Genomic DNA, 18470 nt, shown 5'->3' with positions numbered 1-18470 from the left:
TCTTGTCTCACATTTAGATCTTTCATCCATTTTGAGTTTATCTTTGTGTATGGTGAAAGAGAGTGGTCTAGTTTCATTCTTCTGCATGTGGATGTCCAATTTTCCCAGCACCATTTATTGAAGAGACTCTCTTTCTTCCAATGGATAGTCTTTCCTCCTTTATCGAATATTAGTTGCCCATAAAGTTCAGGGTCCACTTCTGGATTCTCTATTCTGTTCCACTGATCTATGTGTCTGTTTTTGTGCCAGTACCACACTGTCTTGATGACCACAGCTTTGTAGTACAACCTGAAATCTGGCATTGTGATTCCCCCAGATATGGTTTTCTTTTTTTAAAATTCCCCTGGCTATTCGGGGTCTTTTCTGATTACACACAAATCTTAAAATAATTTGTTCTAACTCTCTGAAGAAAGTCCATGGTATTTTGATAGGGATTGCATTAAACGTGTATATTGCCCTGGGTAACATTGACATTTTCACAATATTAATTCTGCCAATCCATGAGCATGGAATATTTTTCCATCTCTTTGTGTCTTCCTCAATTTCTTTCAGAAGTGTTCTATAGTTTTGAGGGTATAGATACTTTACATCTTTGGTTAGGTTTATTCCTAGGTATCTTATGCTTTTGGGTGCAATTGTAAATCGGATTGACTCCATAATTTCTCTTTCTTCAGTCTCATTGTTAGTGTATAGAAATGCCACTGACTTCTGGGCATTGATTTTGTATCCTGCCACGCTACCAAATTGCTGTATGAGTTCTAGCAATCTTGGGGTGGAGACTTTTGGGTTTTCTATGTAGAGTATCATGTCATCGGCGAAGAGGGAGAGTTTGACTTCTTCTTTGCCAATTTGAATGCCTTTAATGTCTTTTTGTTGTCTGATTGCTGAGGCTAGGACTTCCAGTACTATGTTGAACAGCAGTGGTGAGAGTGGACATCCCTGTCTTGTTCCTGATCTTAGGGGAAAGGCTCCCAGTGCTTCCCCATTGAGAATGATATTTGCTGTGGGCTTTTCATAGATGGCTTTTAAGATGTCGAGGAATGTTCCCTCTATCCCTACACTCTGAAGAGTTTTGATCAGGAATGGATGCTGTATTTTGTCAAATGCTTTCTCTGCATCCAATGAGAGGATCATATGGTTCTTGGTTTTTCTCTTGCTGATATGATGAATCACATTTATTGTTTTACGGGTGTTGAACCAGCCTTGTGTCCCAGGGATAAATCCTACTTGGTCATGGTGAATAATTTTTTTAATGTACTGTTGGATCCTATTGGCCAGTATCTTGTTGAGAATTTTTGCATCCATGTTCATCAGAGATATTGGTCTGTAATTCTCCTTTTTGGTGGGGTCTTTGTCTGGTTTTGGAATTAAGGTGATGCTGGCCTCATAGAACGAATTTGGAAGTACTCCATCTCTTTCTATCTTTCCAAACAGCTTTAGGAGAATAGGTATGGTTTCTTCTTTAAACGTTTGATAAAATTCCCCTGGGAAGCCATCTGGCCCTGGACTCTTGTGTCTTGGGAGGTTTTTGATGACTGCTTCAATTTCCTCCCTGGTTATTGGCCTGTTCAGGTTTTCTATTTCTTCCTGTTCTAGTTTTGGTAGTTTGTGGCTTTCCAGGAATGCGTCCATTTCTTCTAGATTGCCTAGTTTATTGGCGTATAGCTGTTCATAATATGTTTTTAAAATCGTTTGTATTTCCTTGGTGTTGGTAGTGATCTCTCCTTTCTCATTCATGATTTTATTAATTTGAGTCTTCTCTCTCTTCTTTTTAATAAGGCTGGCTAATGGTTTATCTATCTTGTTAATTCTTTCAAAGAACCAACTCCTGGTTTTGTTGATCTGTTCCACAGTTCTTCTGGTCTCGATTTCGTTGAGTTCTGCTCGAATCTTTATTAACTCCCTTCTTCTCTTGGGTGTAGGATCTATTTGCTGTTTTTTCTCTAGCTCCTTTATGTGTAAGGTTAGCTTTTGTATTTGAGTTCTTTCCAGTTTTTGAATGGATGCTTGTATTGCGATGTATTTCCCCCTTAGGACTGCTTTTGCTGCATCCCAAAGATTTTGAACGGTTGTATCTTCATTCTCATTAGTTTCCATGAATCTTTTTAATTCTTCCTTAATTTCCTGGTTGACCCTTTTATCTTTTAGCAGGATGGTCCTTAACCTCCACGTGTTTGAGGTCCTTCCAAACTTCTTGTTGTGATTTAGTTCTAATTTCAAGGCATTATGGTCTGAGAATATGCAGGGGACGATCCCAATCTTTTGGTATCGGTTCAGACCCGATTTGTGACCCAATATGTGGTCTATTCTGGAGAAAGTTCCATGTGCGCTTGAGAAGAATGTGTATTCGGTTGAGTTTGGATGTAAAGTTCTGTAGATATCTGTGAAATCCATCTGGTCCAGTGTATCATTTAAAGCTCTCGTTTCTTTGGAGATGTTGTGCTTAGAAGACCTATCGAGTATAGAAAGAGCTAGATTGAAGTCACCAAGTATAAGTGTATTATTATCTAAGTATTTCTTCACTTTGGTTAATAATTGATTTATATATTTGGCAGCTCCCACATTCGGGGCATATATATTGAGGATTGTTAAGTCCTCTTGTTGAATAGATCCTTGAAGTATGATATAGTGTCCCTCTTCATCTCTCACTACAGTCTTTGGGGTAAATTTTAGTTTATCTGATATAAGGATGGCTACCCCTGCTTTCTTTTGAGGACCATTCGAATGGTAAATGGTTCTCCAACCTTTTATTTTCAGGCTGTAGGTGTCCTTCTGTCTAAAATGAGTCTCTTGTAGACAGCAAATAGATGGGTCCTGCTTTTTTATCCAGTCTGAAACCCTGTGCCTTTTGATGGGGTCATTAAGCCCGTTCACATTCAGAGTTACTATTGAGAGATATGAGTTTAGTGTCATCATGATATCTATTCAGTCCTTGTTTTTGTGGACTGTTCCACTGAACTTCTTCTTAAAGGGGAATTTTAAGAGTCCCCCTTAAAATTTCTTGCAGAGCTGGTTTGGAGGTCACATATTCTTTTAGTTGCTGCCTGTCTTGGAAGCTCTTTATCTCTCCTTCCATTTTGAATGAGAGCCTTGCTGGATAAAGTATTCTTGGTTGCATGTTCTTCTCATTTAGGACCCTGAATATATCCTGCCAGCCCTTTCTGGCCTGCCAGGTCTCTGTGGAGAGGTCTGCTGTTACCCTAATACTCCTCCCCATAAAAGTCAGGGCTTTCTTGTCTCTTGCTGCTTTAAGGATCATCTCTTTATCTTTGGAATTTGCAAGCTTCACTATTAAATGTCGAGGTGTTGAACGGTTTTTATTGATTTTAGGGGGGGATCTCTCTATTTCCTGGATCTGAATGCCTGTTTCCCTTCCCAGATTAGGAAAGTTTTCAGCTAGAATTTGTTCAAATACATATTCTGGCCCTCTGTCCCTTTCGGCGCCCTCGGGAACCCCAATTAAACGTAGGTTTTTCTTTCTCAGGCTGTCGTTTATTTCCCTTAATCTATCCTCATGGTCTTTTAATTGTTTGTCTCTTTTTTCCTCAGTTTCCCTCTTTGCTATCAACTTGTCTTCTATGTCACTCACTCGTTCTTCCACCTCGTTAACCCTCGTCGTTAGGACTTCTAGTTTGGATTGCATCTCATTCAATTGATTTTTAATTTCTGCCTGATTAGCTCTAAATTCTGCAGTCATGAAGTCTCTTGAGTCCTTTATACTTTTTTTCTAGAGCCACCAGTAGCTGTATAATAGTGCTTCTGAATTGGCTTTCTGACATTGAATTGTAATCCAGATTTTGTAACTCTGTGGGAGAGAGGACTGTTTCTGATTCTTTCTTTTGAGGTGAGGTTTTCCTTCTAGTCATTTTGCTCAGTGCAGAGTGGCCAAAAGCAAGTTGTATTGGGAAAAAGAGAAAAAGAGAGGAGAGAAAGAAGGAAAGAAAAGAGAAAGAGGAAAAAAAAGGGAAGAGAAAAAAAACGAAAAGAAAAAAAAGAGAGAAGAAAAAGAGAAAGAAAAAGAAAGGAGAAAAAAAAAGGGGGTGGGGGAAGGAAACAAATCAAAAAGCAAAACAAAACAAAACAAAACAAAACAAAAAAGAAGAAGAACCACCGGGGAGTATCTTCTGATTCTGTGTTCTTTAAGTCCCTTGGCTTCTCCTGGAGGTTGTCAGTCTAGCTGGTGTTCTGGGGGAGGGGCCTGTTGTGCTGATTTTCAGGTGTTAGCAGTTGGGGGAGCTGCTGTGCCCCTGCCTGGTGCAGGGCTCGGTGGGGGTTGTTTACCCCGTGAGGCCGCAGGAGGAACAGCCCCAGTGGCGGGGCAGCTCTGGAAACCTGGATTCAGCTCCGGCAGGAACTCCGTCTGCAGGGCCTGGAGGCTCCGGGGCGGGGCCGCTGATCTGCTCAGCTCGGGGCAGGAGCGTCCTCGCTGTCCTGGGCCCTCCCGGCCTCTGCCTGTCCCGGGGGAGGCGGGATCCTGGGCTGTGTCCCGGCGCCCTGTGCTCCGGAGCCTGCGCTGGTGGATTCGCGCTCCCGGGCCGCAGCCCCCTCCGCGGAGCCGCCGCCCGAGCCCCTCCGAGCTGCTCCTGGAACCGCGCAGCCCCCTCCGCACGGAGCCTCTTCCTCTGCCCGAGCCCCTCCGAGCTGCTCCCAGGGCCGTGCAGCCCCCTCCGCCGAGCCGCCCCCGAGCCCCTCCAGCTGCTCCGGGTCCCGCCGTGCGCGCTGCAGCCCTTAGGGAGCTCGGCGCACTCTCCCGGGGCGCAGGTGTCTGTTAGTGTCCCCGGGAGCCCGAGGGCATCCCCGCCCTCCTGGGTCCTGCTCCACCTCCCTGGAGCCCCTTTCCGCCGGGAAGGTCGGTGCAGCTCCTGCTCCTCCGGGACGGGGCTCTCCTGTCCTGGGGACACTCGCCCCGGCCTCAGCCCGGCTCCTCGCGGGGCCCCTCCCCCTTGGAGGCCTTTGTTTCTTTATTTCTTTTTTCCCCGTCTTCCTACCTTGATAGAAGCGCGAACTCTTCTCACTGTTGCATTCCAGCTGGTCTCTCTTTAATTCTCAGGCCGAATTCATAGATTTTCAGGATGATTGGAAGGTTTTCTAGGTAATTTGGTGGAGACAGGTGATTTGGAGACCCTACTCTTCTGCCGTCTTGCTCCTCCAAGTTACACCTCTTTCTAACAAAAGTGCTACACTAGTCTCTGCAATCCTATGTAAGGCATTATTTGACCTTATGCCCCTCCAAATGGTTCTAAAAAGAAAATTTCATATTTCATAGAATATAAATATGTATGTAGATATATACAAATATAACATAAAATTTCCTATAATAAAAATATATACATATGTGTATACATATATGCATATATGTTCCTATATATTCTATGAAATATATGTATACATATATACTATGAAATGTGGGATTTTCTTTTTATAACCTTTTATATATACATATTAATGCATATATACATATGTATGTGTATGTGTATATATGCATGTGTATATATATATATTTAGAGAGAAAGAAGATGCGGCATATATTCATATATTAAGATATATACCATTGTGATCTTTCTGTCAGCCTTTGATATACTAACTTTGATGAAACATGTTATCTTTTTATTTAAAAAAAAAACTAAATGAACTTTTGTCCTAAGATCCTAATGGTTTAAACATCCTGGTGAAAATGTTATATTGATGTGTTGATTTTGAATTTTTGTATATGGATAATTAATTGTTGCTTGGAGGTTTGGGTTTGAGAAGAATTTCTGTGAATAAATTAACCTCCTTCACCTTTTACTCCTGCAGAGGAAGGAATGTCCGAGGTCATGGCAAATTCTAGCATTACAAACAAGATGTACTTCCTCGGATATGATTGCTTTCTTCAAGAAAATGATTAGAAAGATTAACATGCAAAAAACAGACTAAACTAGTTCTTATAAGGGAAAAAAATAGCTCCTGATACATTGAAAATCATTGGGACCAAAATCTATTTCTATAAACGTCAGTTTTATGATAATCAGAATACATTGTTTGGAGAAAAATACTAATTTAGGTAGGTCTGAAGAGTTGTCACCCAGTTAATTAATCCCATCTGCTAGTTTTACTGTCAGAGCTGCAGCAATCTGTTTGCCAGAAATTCAAAACCAGAAAAAAGGCCCCATGAGCCCCACTAACAATCTTTGTCTATGTCTTTCACCTGGTATACATACATTCAAATTTGAAAAGGTGATAAGAAACTATCAGGATAATCTGCTTTATTTCATTTGTGTTCATGGAAATTTAGGAAGTTAAATTTAAATATCATGGCATTCAGGAAAACCAAACTGTGAAACTGCAGGGGGAAAAAAAGAGAGACAGAGAGAGTGAGAGTGAAGGTGTAGGAATATGATTAAACAATTTTACCTTTGTTCCTAAAATAGAATGAGTGGTTTCACTTGCAATTAAAATGTGTACTTTATTACTTATAATCTTCTCCTTGATTTCTTGTGTCAAAAATTGTTCCCTGCTCTCCATTCTGTTAACTTTGGAGTAGAACTTGAAGGATGATCTTTTTCTTACCTACTGTTCCCATGTAGCCTTTATTCTTTAGATGATACTCTATTACGGTAGGCCTAACATTAGACTTGTTATTGAGAAATAATTCATATGTGACAATGTAATGTGAGTAATTATGTGCATTATAAATTTCCCAAATAGGCATATGGCATCTTGTTTTCCCCAGTGATTTTATCACTCAGGTGCTTAGGGAAGTGCATTAACTTTTCAAGACTTCCATTTCCCTAAGCTTTTAGATTATGCCAGAACATAGAATGTAAATAAACTGAGATATTTATCAGTAAAGAGAACTGAGTAAGCATATATGGATCTATTTGGCCACTGAACCTACATATCAGATTTATCATTAGAAATCTCATTTTCCATTTCACAGTTCATGAGGTGTAAGTCATCAGGAAGTGACGAACCAAGAGAGCTGACATTTTTAATCCTTGTTTTATTTCGTCTTGTAGTCTGATGCTGTTAATTACTCCTTTCTTCTCCTTCATAATCCTTCCGTTATAATTAGGTCCTCTCTTGTATAAACATCTCTCCCAACCTTTGTATTTTTCTGCTTTATGTCTTTTCCTCGAGTGATCTTACTCATACCTATAGGCTGAAATGATTCTACTATGTCAACGTTTTAAATTTTATTTTCATCTACTGGATTCCTCCACTTACGTGTATTTTAAATGTACCCACCCTCACTCCAAACACCACATTTTAATTTCCCTCAAACTTGATCTACTCACCTATATTTTATTCTTATACTAAGAGTGTCCTTATTTACTGTGTCTAATCAATTCAAAAACTCAGTCATCTTCACTTTCTTCTTCACCGTATTCACTATTTGTGAAGTCATGATGCCTGCTCTGAAATGCAAACTCTTTGAGGAAGAAGACCAATAATGCCAAATATTAGCTCAGTTCAGAATTTATGTTAGGGCACACAACAAATATTTGTTGTGTGAATACAGTTCAAAAAATTAAATATAATTCACATTATTTGGTTACATTGGAATTTTATTTTGTTTATTTTATTTTATTTTATTTTATTTTATTGTTAGAATTTTGTTTGGCATTATTGGGTCATAGCAAGATTTTAAGTTATTTTTGTATAAGTCTTATTTTTGTGGTCCTAGCTATCAGACTAGGATTTTATTTTCTTCTATTTGCACATGCCACATGTATAGAAAACCTGTAACCCCAAGGAACATTTGAGATTTTATGTATCCATTTAAGAAAAAGATATATCTCTATAAAACCTTTAATTTATCTGGTTTCAATCCATTATAGCTTTCACTGATTTATCAATTTGTTGATAATGTGATATCTTTACTTGGGCCATAAATACAATTATGTGATTTTAAGAAAGATTTGTCTATTCAACACACACCTATATAGTGGCTACTATATGTGAGGAACTTTCCTAGACACTTGAGTATATAGATAAAACAGGCAATGACCCTTGCCCTCACAAAACTTAAATTTTATATATATATATAAAATATATATATATGAAGGTGTATATATATATATATATATGAAGGTATATATGCCCTCAGGAAACTCAAATTCTATATATATATATAGAATTATATATATATGATATACATATAAAATTTGTTTCCTGAGGGCATATATACCTTCATATATATATATATTTATCATATATATATATATATGCTAAATTACAAAAGAAAAGAGCAAAACTAGGTGGATGGTGAATCTCTGAAGGGAAATATTGTAGTCTCAAAGAAAAAGAGAGAACAAATGAAAATTTTTTGACCTTCCTCCAGAAATGGTGACTGAGGAAGATAAATTACAATCCTTTTCTCCTTTCACAATTTGGGGTTGCATTTCTTTTTTTTTTCTTTTGTTCCCAATCAACTCCCAGACTAAGCAGTGTGATAGAAAATCTAACACACTGAAGAAATAAGCTCTGAAATAGCCAATGAAAGAAGCCATTCCTAAGAATGAAGAGTTAATGAAGAATTTTTAACAGCCTATCGACTCAGCTTCACTCTGTTACCATTTAAATGGTCTCAAATGGGATGTGAAGCTTACCATATCACGGAATAGCATGTAGTTTCTGGTGACTGCAAACATTGTCTCATTAATCCCGGTTGCTGGATTCATCAGCAATACCAAGACGAAAGTCTACAGCCTTGCTTCAAATTTCATTCTTTTGTTTTAAAGATAGAATCTAAGAGAACTAAGCAAAAGGTAAGATTATGAATATATTTTCCTTATTGTCACTATTAATAAAAACATATTTTTTGAGTAAAAGAAAGAATTGATATCCTGCTCATATTGGCAGTTATGACAAGACCCAGTATTCTACTTCCAAACAAAACATTAAAAACTCATGTAACTTACATGCCTCTATTCTATTCTATTACCTGTTCATGTGATGTCTTCAATGCTCACATGTCCTTGCTTCCATGTTTTTATAAGTCATCCAATACATCTAAAGTTCCAAATGCGCTGTTCTGCGTATATTGTATAGACAGTTATGAATTTATATTGCATACATGTGTATGTCTTACTCATAGAGGCTCTACCATAACTATGACTTTTTTTTGCAAGATGCCAGCTTAGACAAAGTTGTTGTTTCCTTATTGACACAGATATTGACAAAATATATATATTAAAATTTACATATAGTGTATTTATTAATTAAAATGTTTATAGGTAACCAAATATTCAATACCCCAATACCTTGATTAGATATTCTCTCAACTCTGTGATTAGGGTGAACAAGTATCCTGAGTTGTCCAGGATAGTTCCAGTTTATGCCTGGTATCTCAGCATACTATTAATAACCTTCCCTTTTACTCAAGAAAGCATCCCTATTTATATGATTAATTAAATGGTCACAATATTCATGACTGATCTGAAACCTAGCTATCATTAGGACCTTGTTCTTTAATGTGGCTTTCAAAACGTTTCATCTACTCCTCTAACCTTCTGGAACATCCTCAGCTCCTTTGAGAATTATTGCTATCATCCTTTCTCTCTTTATCACTGTCATGGACATTTCTCCTCATTTGTTGAAGGCTCTCATAATTGGTCTTACTCTCTATCCCTACTGAGCTCTCATTTTTTGTACGTTTGCTTTTGAACAGCCAAGCACTGTGAAGTCTCAGTTCTTTTCCATTTCATCTCTTAATCATATTCACCTCCATCCAATTTCATATCCATAATGATTCCCTGGGTCTTGTCTGCTTTACCATAGAAATCTCATGTTCAAACATTCCTTTTTTTGGCCAAGCCTCATACCTTCACATCCTCTTAACTTCCTTATTACTTACTTGTTCTAAATCTATCCTTTAACCCCACCAAAACCTCAAAGATTTGCTCTTTACCTATTATGACTTCAGTCTTTTGTTAATCTCTTTGACCTGTTGAGAATATTTTCTTTTACATATTCTTGATTTTTCTTTTTGCCCTATTTCCCTGAAAGCACATAAATTTTAGTAGAATAGGGATTTATGTGTTTTGCTTACCACTGTTTCTCTAATATCTCCCAGGATGCCTAGCACACAGTAGGCCTTCAACAGATATTTGCTTAATGAATGTTTAAGTCAGTTAGATGAAAACAAAATGTCAACTCAGATATTTTGATGATCTAAACTCAAAAAACTTCCACCTTCACTCTCATTCACACTCCAAAAATATTCCTATTTTATCTTGTCCATAGCAAGTAGCAACTCCAGAAGATTACTTGCCTTTTTTTTTCCGGTTCCTTTAAGGCAGGAACTGAATTTGTCTTGCTCACAACTCTATCCCAGCTACTTAAAGTTGTGAATAGTTTATTATAGGCCTTCAGAAAATTATTTGTTAATTTGCTAACTTTTCTATAAAATGTGGGTCATAACAGCATCTAGTTCACAGGGCTGTTGTAAAGATCAATGATATCACATATAAGGGGCTTTGCACATTGCCTAGCAAAAGCAAGAACTCAAAATTTAGTTATTTTTATTATGCTACACATTAACAGCTGTAAGAATAGACTTGAAAGAAATTACTCATGTTGTTTACTCACCACTCTTTTAAATGGCCAACCACTATCTTGAAGATGATGGTAAAACTCCTGTCACCATGACAGAAAAGAACATGTATTATCTGACCTTTGTTTATGCCTCCTGTCTCATCTTATGCAATGATCAAACCACCTCAAAAATCCATGTTTTCAGTATGAAACTCTTTCAATGTGTGAATTCTTCAAAAGCAGGGATTATTTTGTGTTTATATGCATCTTCAGTACCTATTGAAGTGGCTAACACAGGACAGGTATAGAAGGTTCACAGAATCCCATCAACACATTTACTCCCTTAGCAGCATCCATTCCCATTCAATTTTTCTTCCCTCCTTTTACCATCAATAAACCATAGGTGTCATATCTATGCATATCTCCACATGCACAATAGATCCTCTCTTCTCATGCATTTTCAAGGACATCATTCCACTAGCTTTCTTTCACTTTCTTACATTATTACTCTTAATTCTCCAAAGAGTCATCTGTCTATAATGTGCTGCTTTTAGTCCCATTTTTTAAATGAAAACTTCCTTAACTCTACTTTCTCCTACCAGCTAACAGTTTTTTCTGTGCTCTACTATGCACCAGAACTTCTGGAAAGATACTAATACTTAAGGTCTCTACTTCCTTGGCTTTAATTTTTTTAAAGTACACTTCAGTTTGCTTTTTATCCTCCCACACTTTCAAAAATGACCTTAGCAGAGACACGGGCAGAGGGAAAAGCAGGCTCCATGCAGGGAGCCTGATGTGGGACTCAATCCCAGGACTCCAGGACCATGCCCGAGGCCAAAGGCAGGACCTAAACCACTGAGCCACCCGGGGATCCGCTCCTGTTCTCTTTCAAAATTTCCATGATAACCTTGCCTGATCCAAACTTTACCATCATTGTTACAGAGTGATGTTTTCCCAACTCCAGCCTCCTTCCAGATTTGCCAGTTGTTCTTCAACATTTTACTATAAACAAGATCTTTTCTTACCCTCTCATTTATTTATTTACTATTATTATGGACTCTGGATTTCTTGAGGTTTTTGTTTTATAGTTTATTACTATACCCCATTTTTTGGATACTAATATTGTCCAGGTTTGGCCAGTGAGAAGCCCTTAAATCTGGTTGCTGTGTTCTTGTGATACACTTTCATTATTTTTTGAGTATTTCCTTCCTTTCTGACTTAATAAGATGTTCCAATGAATGCATGAATATACAAAAACAAGCTGTGAGAATGACTTGAAATTAAAGGAATTGCTGTGAACCCATAACCTCTAAAATGCATGTAAATTAAAGTTCATATGCACATGTGAATGTTGCATATATGTATATATATGCAATATATATATATATATACATTTCTCTTTTTCTTATGCAAGAGATAGCATGCTATATGATTTTACTCCTCTTTTTTCCACTAAATTATCTTCTGTAAATTATTCCATATAATTCATATAAATCTTTCACATTCATGGTTATGGCTATAAACTAGTCCTTGATGTGTACTATAGTTTAATAAACTGATCTCCTGTGCTTGAAAATGTAAATACTTCCAATATTTTTTGATCACAAATAATACTGCAATAAATAACTCTTGTTTGTACATATTCATATATTTGGAGGCGAATCTTCAGCATAAATTTATGGTAGTAGGATTGATGGATTGAAAAGTAAATGTAGATGTGATTTTTGCTAGACACTCAAAGTTCTTATCTATAGAAGTTATGTCATTTACATTCCCATCAACAGTGTATGAGAGTGCTTATTTTCCCATAGCCCTGCCAACAGACATTATTGTCAAGTTTTGAGTTTTTGCCAATCTAATGTGAGAGAAATGGTATTTCAGTGTCATTTTAATTTGCATTTATCTTATCCTGAGTGATACTGAATATCTTTTCATGTGTTTAGTGACCATTTTTACTTCTCATTTTATGAGTGGCATGCTCGTATATTTTGCTCATTCTAATATAGGATCCTCAGTCTTATTAACCTCGAACTTAAAGTCCTTTACAAATTTTGAATGCTAACCCTTTGTGATATATATTTAAAATATTTCATTTATTTTGAATAGTATTAATGGCTTTATTTTATCATGTTTCTTTTTCATCTATATGGTAATGTTTATTGGTATTTTTATTGTATATGGATTCTTAGTGATAATTAGAAAGGCTTATCCTACACCCAAATTCTAGAGAAATTCATAATATTTCTCCCCCTTGTGTAGATTCCATCTCACAATATAGATTGTTCATACATTTAGAACTTATGCATGTGTATGGAGTGAAAATGTTTACAACTATATTTTTACCAAATGACTATCCAATTGTTTCAACACCATGTATTAAAAAGCTCTACCTTGCCATTCTTTGTGTGTGTTTTGAAAAAAAAATGACGCCAATCCAATTCTCAAAGATAAATGATTACTTATGTATTTTAGCCTTGACTCCTTGAGGATTTTTCTTTATCTTCAAAATTTAGTTCTTTTACTAAAGTATATCTCAGGATATACCGTTTTGAGTCATTTTTTCCTTATAGACAGTGTGCTCTTTCAATGTGAATATTAACATCTTCTCTAATTTCTAGGAATTCTTCTTGAGTTATAATTTTAAATATTAATTCATTTCCATGTTTTTGCTTAGTCTTCTTTCTCAGGGACACTGAAAATATGAATGCCTGACCTCTTTTACATATTTTCCATTTCAATCAATTTTTTTCAACCTTTTTAATTTTATTTTTCATCTCATTTTCATTCCCTGGAGCTTTGTGATTTTCCTCAATGTCTTAAGTTTTTATTTAATTCTAGTCTTCTGGGCAGCACAGGTGGCTCAGCGGTTTGGCACCTCCTTTAGCCCAGGGTGTGATCCTGGACACCCGGGATCAATCAATCCCATGTCGGGCTCCCTGCATGGAGCCTGCTTCTCCCTCTGCCTGTGTCTCTGCCTCTCTCTCTCTGTGTCTCTCATGAATAAATAAATAAAATTTTTAAAAAAATAATAATAATTCTAGTCTTCCTTGTGCATCTTGCAATTTAGTCTTTATTTTTTATAAGATTTTGTCTTTTGTTCCCACTTACGTCATTAGTTCATGCAACAATAATTTAAATTTTTCCCATTTTATTTTTTTCCATTTCCTCTACTAGGATTTTTGTTTGTTTGTTTGTTTGGTTGGTTTTGTTTTGTGTTTATATTCATGAATCAAAGTATTTATACCCATACACTGCCTCATTTGAAGATATTTAGTTCAATTTGAGGTACTGTATTTCAATTTTCTTCAAATTGTAGTTTTTCTGAGATGCAGTCTTGTTATCTGCAGATCTTTTATTTGCATGTCTATCATTTTACAATACTTTTGTATGGATGTAGTCTACTTTGTTCTAGTTGTATTCCCCAGTTGCCAGATCAAAAGTCCTTCTACTATCCTATAATATCATTTTATTTTTTTAAAAGATTTTATTTATTTATTCATGAGAGACACACACAGAGAGAGAGAGAGAGAGAGAGAGAGAGACTGAGACACAGGCAGAGGGAGAAGCAGGCTCCTCACAGGGAGTCCGATGTGGAACTCGATCCCAGATCCCGGGATCAGGACCTGAGCTGACGGCAGATGCTCGGCCTCTAAGCCATCCAGGTATCCCTATAATATCATTTTAAAACACTTATCAATGGTTTTGGTGGATTACAACATAAAATAGCATACTTTTCTTTTTTCCATTCCTTTACATTTCCTCATCCATTTCTTATAAAGACTATAGATATTTTGACCAAAACAACAACAACAAAAGAATGTTAGGTTGTTAAACTTTGCAGTTTCATCATCCAAAATCTAGAAATTTATTGATAGATTATCATAGAAATTTGTCCCTGTATTATCTGGGACATTTTCTTTTCACCTAACATAAAAAATCAAATAGTCACTAAATCATAAGGGCATTTATATTTCAAACCAAAAAGATAACAGAAAGTCTCCAGAATTAGGGAGCTTGGTACTCTCAAATTTTATTCCACATTTCCATTTGTCATCCTTATCTTGTAAACTTGTGCTCGTACACTGTAACTATGCATAATCCAATGATAATTAACGCTTTTCTTTTTTGTTGTTGTTGTTTCCTATTTGTTTGTTTTTTTCATTAGCACTTTTCAAGGTATCATATGTGGATGTCAATAATTATATAAAGTGAAGGTACACTGTTCACACTACTATAACATTATTTGTGAACTGAGTTTTTTATTCAGACCATATTTATAGTCTATATATTTTTTTTAGTCCATGCTGACAATACCTTTCTTTTAATTACTCAGTTTGGGTCATTTGCAAATTGATTATTACCATGTTTTGATTTATTTCTACCATCACATTATTTGTTTCTCTGCTTTTCATTGTTCTGTTTCCCTTTTCTTGCCTTATTTTAAGTGTTTCAAAATTGTATTATACCATTTTAATCTGTATTATGTTTTAAATTAAAATGTATATATAGGCTTTTGTTATTGTCTAAAAATTATGTATATATACTTTTAGCAGTCTATTTAAAATCAGTTTTTTAACATTTTAGTTTTTTAAAAGATTTTATTTATTTATTCATGAGAGACACAGAGAGAGAGAAAGAGAGAGAGAGGTAGAGACACAGGCAGAAGGAGAAGCAGGCTCCATGCAGGGAGCCTGATGCGGGACTCCATCCTGGGTCTCCAGGATCATGCCCTGGACTGAAGGCAGTGCTAAACCACTACCTGGGCTGCCCAGTTTTTTAGCATCTTATATGGAATGTAGAAATCTTACTACCATATAGGCCCCTTTACTCTCCCTCTATTGTCTTAGAATTGTCTTATATATTGCATTTATATATATATTGACAGTCATATCAAACAATGTTATAATATCTTTTTTTAAGATTAAAATATAGTTAAAGAAATGAAGAGGAAAAGATTATATCTGACTCTTGACTTTAGCTCAGGTCATGATCTTGGGGTCATGAGATTGAGCCTTGTCAGGTTCCATGCTCAGCTCAGAGTCTACTTGAAATCCTCTTCCTGTCCCACTGCCCCTCCCCCTGCTCTCTCTCTCTCTCTTTCTAAAATAAATAAGTAAAATAAATAAATGCGGGCAGCCCCGGTGGCTCAGTGGTTTAGTGCCACCTTCAGCCGAGGGCCTGGTCCTGGAGACCCAGGATCGAGTCCCACGTCGGGCTCCCTGCATGGAGCCTGCTTCGCCCTCTGCCTGTGTCTCTGCCTCTCTCTCTCTCTCTCTGTGTCTATCATGAATAAATAAAATAAAATCTTAAAATAAATAAATAAATAAATGCTTATACATTTTTGATACTAACCCATTATCAGATATATCATTTGCAAATATCTTCTCCCATTTGGTAGGATGTCTTTTAGTTTTGTAGATTGCTTCCTCTGTTGTCCGGAAGCTTTTTATTTGATGAGTTCTAATACTATATTTTTGCTTGTATCTGCCTCACTTCAGGAGACATATCTAGAAATATGTTATTATGGTCAATGCCAGAGATATTACTGCCTGTGCTCTCTTCTATGATTTTTATGGTTTCAGGTGTCACATTCAGGTCCTTAATCCATTTTGAGTTTATTTTTTTTGTAAGGTGTAAGAAAGTGGTCCATTTTCATTCTTTTACATGTAGATGTCCAGTTTTTCCAACACCATTTTTGAAGAGACTGTCATTTTTCTGTTGCATATTCTTGCCTCTTTTGTCAAAGATTAATTGACCTTGTAATTATGGGTTTATTTCTAGTCTGGGTTTTTTATTCTGCTCCATTGATTTATGTATCTATTTTTTATTGTGTGCCAGTGCCAAACTACTTTGATTACTACAGCTTTGTATATAACTTACAATCTAGAATTGTGACACCTCCAGCTTTTTTTTTTTTTTCCCAAAACTTTTTTGGCTACTTGGAATCTTTTGTGGTTCCATGAAGATTTTAGGATTATTTCTTCTAGCTCTGTGAAAAATGCTATCAGTATTTTGATATGGGTCACATTAAATCTGTAGATTGTTTTGGGCAGTGTGAACATTTTAACAATATTTGTTCTTCCAATCCATAAATGTAGAATATCTTTCCATTTGTTTGTGTCATCTTTAATTTCCTTTATCAATGTTTTATAGTTTTCAGAGTACATGTCTTTCACCTCCTTGGTTAAGTTTATTCCTAGGTATTTTATTACTTTTGGTACAATTGTAAATGGGATTGCTTTTTAAATTTCTCTGTTGCTTTACTATTACTATATAAAACAAATGCAACAGATTTCTGTGCATTGATTTTGTATCCCGTGACCATACTGAATTAATTCTTGAATTCTAGTATTTTTTGGGTGGAATCTTTTGTGTTTTCTGTATACAGTATCATATCATCTGCAAATAGTGAAAGTTTTGCTTCTTCCTTAGCGATTTGGATACCGTTTATTGCTCTCTGTCATCGGAATGCTGTGGCTAGGACTTCCAGTATGATGTTGAGTAAGAGTGGTGAGTGGACAGTCTTGTTTTGTTCTTAATATTAAGGGAAAAGCTCTTATTTTTTCACTATTGAGTGTGATGTTAACTGTGGGTTTTGCATATAATGCCTTTATTATGTTGAGCTATGTTCACTCTAAACCTACTTTGCTGAGGGTTTTTATCACGAATTAATGTCATACTCTATCAAGTGCATTTACTGCATCTATTGAAATCATCGTATGTTTTTTATCCTTTCTCTTATTAATGTGCTGTATTATAGTGATTGGTTACTGACTATTAAACTATGTTTGCTTAGGAATAAATCCCACTTTATCATGGTGAATGTTTTTTTGTTTTGTTTTGTGAATGATTTTTTAAATGTATTGTTATATTCAATTTGCTATTATTTTGTTGAGGATTTTTGCATCTATGTTTATCAGAGATACTGGCTGGTAGTTCTCTTTTTTGTGGTGTCTTTATCTGGTTTTGTTATCAGGGTTGCTGGCTTTATAGAATGAATTTGGAAGTTTTCCTCCTTCTATTTTTTGGAATAGTTTGGATAGAATAGGCATTAAATCTTTCTTAGATGTTTCTTAGAATTTATCTGTGAAGCCATCTCATCCTGGACTTTTGTGTGTTGGGAGTTATTTTTATTACTGATTCAATTTCATTGTTGGCAATTGGTCTGTTAAAATTTCTTTCTGCCTCAATTTTGATATGTTATATGTTTCTAGAAATTTATATATTTCTTTTAGGTTATCACATTTGTTGGCATATAAATTTTAATAATTTTCTCTGATAATTCTTGGTGTTTCTGTATTGTAAGTTGTTATTTCTCCTCTTTAATTTCTGATTTTATTTAAGCTTTCTTTCTTTCTTTCTTTCTTTCTTTCTTTCTTTCTTTCTCTCTCTCTCTCTCTCTCTCTTTCTTTCTTTCTTTCTTTCTTTCTTTTCTTTCTTCTTTCCTTTTTTATGAGTTTGGCTAAATGTTTAGCAATTAAATTGATTTTTCAAAGAATCAGTTCCTGATTTCATTGATCTGTTCCATTGGGTTTTTAAAATTTTTATTCTGTTTATCCCTACTCTGATCTTATTATTTCCTTCCTTCTACTAGTTTTGCATTTTGTTTGTTCTTCTTTAGGTATAAGTTTAGGTTGTTTATTTGAGATTTTTTATTACTTCTTGATATAGGCTTGTATTGCCATAAACTTTCCTCCTATTACAGCTTTTGCTGCATCCCAAGGATTTTAGACCATTGTGTTTTCATTTTTATTTGTCTCCGTATAGTTTTTTATTTCCTCTTTGGATTTTTTTTTTTGGTTGACCCATTCATTGTTTAATAGCATGTTATTTAACCTCCATGCATTTGTACTCTTTCCAAATTTTATCTTGTGATTGATTTAGTCTCATAGCATTATGGGCAGAAAAGATTCATGGAATGACTGATATTTTTGAATGTGTTGAGACTTGTT

At 35.8% G+C, this 18470-nt stretch overlaps 1 protein-coding gene across 5 annotated transcripts in view; it reads left to right on the top strand.

Annotated features, from left to right (window-relative positions):
• The window catches only part of LOC144312683 (uncharacterized), a 2041845-nt gene that overhangs the window by 1153777 nt on the left and 869598 nt on the right, over positions 1-18470 (top strand). Inside the window, exon 10 of one of the 5 annotated variants that reach the window (XR_013378220.1) lies at positions 16951-17028. The exons of the other annotated variants lie outside the window; for them this stretch is intronic. The gene's annotated coding sequence lies outside the window, so the exon portion shown is untranslated. Of the gene's footprint in view, positions 1-16950; positions 17029-18470 lie in introns of those variants that run through there. 5 annotated transcript variants of the gene reach the window in all.

The sequence above is a fragment of the Canis aureus genome, chromosome 4 (genome assembly GCF_053574225.1).
Source record: "Canis aureus isolate CA01 chromosome 4, VMU_Caureus_v.1.0, whole genome shotgun sequence".
Taxonomy (NCBI): Eukaryota; Metazoa; Chordata; class Mammalia; order Carnivora; family Canidae; genus Canis; species Canis aureus.
This window is presented reverse-complemented; position numbering and strand designations above follow the sequence as displayed.